Source organism: Pseudorca crassidens, chromosome 3 (assembly GCF_039906515.1).
Source record: "Pseudorca crassidens isolate mPseCra1 chromosome 3, mPseCra1.hap1, whole genome shotgun sequence".
NCBI classification, from domain to species: domain Eukaryota; kingdom Metazoa; phylum Chordata; class Mammalia; order Artiodactyla; family Delphinidae; genus Pseudorca; species Pseudorca crassidens.
The window spans coordinates 116,951,410-116,957,411 of record NC_090298.1 but is presented as its reverse complement, the minus strand read 5'-3'; positions in this window follow the sequence as shown (position 1 = coordinate 116,957,411).

The window sequence follows — 6,002 nt, the reverse complement described above, 5'->3', positions numbered from 1 at the left end:
CTTACACCGCAACTACTGAGCCCTTGCGCTCTAGAGCCCGAGTGCTGCAATTACAGAAGTCTGCGCACTGCAGTGAAGAGCCCGCACACTGCAATGAAGACCGAGCACAACCAAAATAAATAAATAAATAAATAATTTTTTTTAAAAAAGAGGAAAGAATAAACAATGAGTGCTATCTGCAGCAAGAAAACTGTACCAGGATCCTTATAAAAATCTAGAAAAATAATTTTAAAGGAAAAAATAAAAATCATCTAATATCCCACTACTTAATGAGAAATTCTGTAATTGTTTGACATGTTTTCTTTTGCATGTGTTAGTGCTTACTTTTACACTCACTTTGTGTGTGTAATATATTTGAATTAATAAATCCACATAGAGTATATGAATTACTTCAGTTACTACATTATCAATCACTATAAATTAACATTTAATATAAAAGAACTACATGACCATTGTAAAAATTTAAATGGTTATAGAAGTATTTTATAAAAATCTACTGTTCCCAAAGAAGAAAGAAGAACTACAGTCCTGCAACCTGTGGAATGAAAACCACATTCTCAAAAAGATAGACAAAATGAAAAGGCAGAGGACTATGTACCAAATGAAGAAACAAGATAAAGCCCCAGAAAAACAACTAAATGAAGTGGAGATAGACAACCTTCCAGAAAAAGAATTCAGAATAATGATAGTGAAGATGATCCAGGACCTCAGAAAAAGAATGGAGGAAAAGATCCAGAAGATGCAAGAAATGTTTAACAAAGACCTAGAAGAATTAAAGAACAAACAGAGATGAACAATACAATAACTGAAATGAAATATACACTAGAAGAAATCAATAACTGAATAACTGAGGCAGAAGAACGGATAAGTGACCTGGAAGACAAAATGGTGGAATTCACCATTCCCATGCAGGGAAGTCCTGCATATGACATTTTAAAGACAGAAATGATAAGGCTTGTTGACAGGTTGGTCAGAAGCTTGATTTTATCAGTTCAACCAGGAGCTGAATTAGGCATCAATTAAACCAAATTTATAAAACTCTGAATTAGGGGCTTCCCTGGTGGTGCAGTGGTTAAGAATCCACCCGCCAATGCAGGGAACATGGGTTCAAGCCCTGGTCCGGGAAGATCCCACATGCCTGCCGTGGAGCAACTTAGCCCATTAGCCACGACTACTGAGCCTGTGCTCTAGAGCCCATGAGCCACAACTACTGAAGCCCCCGCGCCTAGAGCCCATGCTCTACAACAAGAGAAGCCTGTGCACTGCAATGAAGAGTAGCCCCCGCTCATCGCAACTAGAGAAAGCCCGCACACAGCAACAAAGACCCAATGCAGCCAAAAATAAATAAATAAATAAATATTTAAAAACACAAAAAATAAACAAACAAAAACTCTGAATTATAAACCAGGATGTCACTTCGGTAGTTATAGTAAGAGGTGTATCTGTTTGAAAATAGAAATCCATTCTCTAGAGCACCCCCTTTCTTGGTTACAAATCATCTGATAACCAGAAAGTTGCTTCAAGAGCTGGGTATTATAAGATAAGGAGGTTAAATGCACTAAGGGGATTTTTCTCAAGCTGTGAAGGTTTGAGACATCCTTATTTACTGAACTATCTACCTGTCACACAGATTATAAGGATCCCACACTCTGGCTAGGTACTTTTTCTCTTAGTGCTGGAAGCATGTTGACATATTCTTACTTAACAGTTCTACTTAAAAAAAAAAACTCTATAATGAACTTGCCCTTGTTATTTATCATATCAGTTTTCATCATTTTGGGTTCCCTCTCATTTTGAGACCAGTAGTCCACTGTTCACTTTGTTTCTTTAGGTGAAATTCTGTGCAGTGTTCATACCAGACTACTCTTTTCCTTCCCTTAGTTCTTTTAGCTCCCAAAGGGCTGAGGGAGGATGAGAAGCATCACTCCTTCTTCCTTTTCTCCTTTTTAGTTGGTTCTTCATGCATTTCATCTCAAATGAAGAAATCAATTAACTGGAACCATCAGGCTTCCCACCCTTTAAGTGGTGACCAGGGGGAGGAAAAGAGGGCAGTTTCAGCTTTTAGTGGCCCTTGGCTCAAATTTCTACAAGAATGGTAGAGGAAGGGGGTAGCCATTTCAGTCACGAATGATTACGTTCTTCTAGGCTAAACCTATAAACGCCAATTCTGTGGTGGTAAATGCCACCAAATTGGATTGCTTTTAAAACTACACATAACCATGGCAAATATAATTTCAGCCCTTTTCTTACACTGCGGTATCCTTTTACTTGCACCATACTTTGACAGAGAAAGAATGGAACAAGCTTCATTTTGATTCATGAATGTTGTTTTTATTCTAAATGCCCCATGTGAGGAGAATGCAAATGGATACAAGATATATGCAAATTCACTTGCATACCCAGAGAAGGCAAATGAGGCTTAGTTCTTAGATTCCTTGATCAGGCTCCCTGGGTGAGAAGGCTAAGGAAAGAGGTGTCTGTAAGTGAATTACAGAGAATGTCATGTTTGAGAAGGGAGAAGAGAGACGTTGGCTGCCATACAGCTCCCAGCATTCCAGAACCTGCATATAAAAGTGAGTGCAGCTGCCAAAGCAAGAGAAGGAGCTCAATGAAAGAACAGCCTTCATTGGCATGAGGGCGCCCAGGGCACAGAATGCACACAGCAGGATAAAATGGAATCTCCAACTTTTCTGCTTTAGGTCTTGACCCCAAATCCCTGCGTAAGTCTTTAAACCACTGACTATCTCTTTCTGCCTTCTCCCTCTCTCTTTTACAACCCAGGTCAGGACTAATGTGCAGTGAGTAAGGCAAAACATTTAAGGGGAGCCCCAGAAATCAGCAGTCAAGATAAATAATGTTTTAGTGTAGTACTTTTTAATTCAAAATTAGAGCAAAAAAACTATGTTGAACAAAAACCAAATCTGAAATGAAGACAGAATGCTATTGTGCACTTTTATGACCCTGCCTCAATCGCCCTGAGCCTGACCTTGGTTCCAATAAACTTTATTTGCAAAGCAGGTGTCTGGGGTAGTTTGCCAATTTGATTTTTTAAACTATTGCATTAAAATATTATTTATCTTGATGATTGAGTTTTTGGTGCCTCTTAAATTTGGTGCCCAAGGGGAGTGTGTCACTCACCCTACCCTAGTTCTAGTCCTTTTTCAATCCCTCCTTTTTTTCTTTTTTAACCTTATGACAGCTCTGTTAGTTAATAAGCTCCCTCCTGGACTTGGCTCAATATAATGAGACCTGGGAATATGCAGGATGTACTGGATTTTGCAGAGAGTGTTTTCTCTTTCCACCTTCCTTCTTTGCCTTCTTTCTCTGAAATCAGTTCCCTGGCAGAGCATTCTTAATTGTCCTTTCCTGTCCTCCTATTTACTTAACTTTTCTTTTTCTAAGCAGCATCTCCTAAATTTGTTGATCCCGGTTACGCAAGTTCTGTCATCTGTCATCTCAAAAAGCCCCTCGGGCTTCCCTGGTGGCGCAGTGGTTAAGAATCTGCCTGCCAGTGAAGGGGACACGGGTTCGAACCCTGGTCCAGGAAGGTCCCACATGTCTGCTGCGGAGCAACTAAGCCCGTGCGCCACAACTACTGAGCCTGCGCTCTAGAGCCCGTGAGCCACAACTACTGAACCCGGGAGCCACAACTACTGAAGCCCATGCGCCTAGAGCCCATGCTCCACAACAAGAGAAGCCACTGCAATGAGAAGCCCACGCACCGCAAGGAAGAGTAGCCTCCGCTCGCCGCAACTAGAGAAAGCCCGCGCACAGCAACAAAGACCCAACACAGCCAAAAATAAATAAATAAATAAATAAACAAATAAACTACGTTGTTGGTGTGAACAGTTTTAAAAAAAGAAGTCCCTCAATTCTTTTTCTTTTTCTTTTTTGTATCATCTTTAATTTCTTTCATCAATGTCTTATAGTTTTCTGCATACAGGTCTTTTGTCTCCATAGGTAGGTTTATTCCTAGGTATTTTATTCTTTTTGTTGCAATGGTAAATGGGAGTGCTTCTTTAATTTCTCTTTCAGATTTTTCATCATTACTGTATAGGAATGCAAGAGATTTCTGTGCATTAATTTTGTATCCTACAAATTTACCAAAGCCATTGATTAGCTCTAGTAGTTTTCTGGTGGCATCTTTAGGACTCTCTATGTATAGTATCATGTCATCTGCAAACAGTGACAGTTTTACTTCTTCTTCTGCAATTTGTATTCCTTTTATTTCTTTTTCTTTTCTGATTGCCGTGGCTAGGACTTCCTTGTACTGATTTTAGACAACTAGGAGGGAAGAGAAATTTGCTCTGCTTGTGATAGAGGCTCTTATGCCTGAATCATGTCCGTGCACAGGGTAGGCTAGGATGGTTTGCTTAGGAGAATGGACAGTGTGTATATGCCATGACAGACACGTGTCAGAATAATCCCTGAGGTACTTATTCCTGTGCTGTGTTTATAAAAGAAAAATTATTATTTTTCTTTACTTTGGTGCCCTCACATTTATGTTCCATTCTAGGTTCGTATGACAATGGAGTAACATCATAAGTATTTTAAAATTATGTACATTCAAATATACACAACAAGAGAGGGAGGAAAGGAGAGAAAGAGGAAAGGAGAGAAAGAGAGGAAAGAGAATTCAAATTTTGAAGGTACAGCTCAGCCATTACCCAAAATTTGGATATATCCCAGGGTGAGCATGAGAAGGGGGATGTGAATCTGTTGTTTCCTTACAAAGCTATGTCTATGGAACAGTAGTTTATGAGCAATTTAAAGGAATTTTAGAGTAATTAGTCTATGTTCAGTTTTTTTCCTTACATGTTGATTTGCGAACCAACTGCCCATTAGAGGCTATTCTACTAGATAGCAATGAATGATTGTTACTATTGTGTTTTGTAAGAGTGTTTTCCAATTGTTTGATGCATTTGAATTCTCTTCACCCAACTAAATTTACTGTCTTTGAAAGAAAGTGTAAGGTCATCGCTATCACACAATGTTGCACTTAAACTTTTCTCCTCAGGGTCTGCAGCAGGTGTAGGTCAAGACTGTGGGCTCCATATGTTGACTTCCCAGGTTCAAATTTTATCTCCGCCCCTTATTAGCTGAGTGACTTTGAATAAGTTACCGAGTCTCAGTTTTTTTCTCATCTGTAAGGTGAAGATAATGCTACTACTGACCTCATAGGGTTATTGGAAGGATAAAATGAAATAATGCATGTAATGTGTTTTGCCCAGCACCTGGTGTTTAGTAGGCATTCAGTAAATCTTAGCTGTGATTGTAACAGGTCAGGGTTGCATGGCTGCACGGTTGCAAGTCTGCAATTTGAGGAGTTGCCACTAAAAATAGTGACTTCTCACTATGGTGGTAAGATTCAGTCAGGCTTCCTTCTGACAGACATCTGGTCAGCATGTTATTCCCGTTAGTTATGATTCTTTTCCATAATAATACATTTAGTAAGTGTACAGATCTGAACAATTACTAAGTTCTAAGGACCACAAAGAAAATGTGATACACTTAGAGAAAAATGGTACGAAATAGACTTAAGTAAAGTTTGGGTCCCTTTTTAGTTTCACTAACAGTTATCAACTACTTTTTAGTTCCTTGTCCTATTTCCAGGTGTTAATGGAAGATAATCTTCCTCCTATTATTAACAAACTTGCTTTGCATGTTTAAAACACCAGCTTTGGCACTGGTGCTCAAAGGTCTTAGCAGCTTGGTGAAAAGACCATAAGAACAGTTTTCTCCTATGTTCAGTTTTCTCATTCTCTTGCCTTGTGGGTTCTCAGTCCTCATTCTAGGATTTCTTAGGGGGGAAAAAAATCTCATCACTCTTCCAATTATTTTATTTCTCTTCTCTGGGCAAAAAACTTACAGGGAAAGTTAAAAAAAGAATTGTGACCATATTGTGCACATACCCTTTTCTAACCAGGAGTTTCCTTGGTAGTTGGCTTTGCAGCCTTTAGCTGAGAAATCCCCCAGCTCCTATTACTCGTTTCTAATCATTG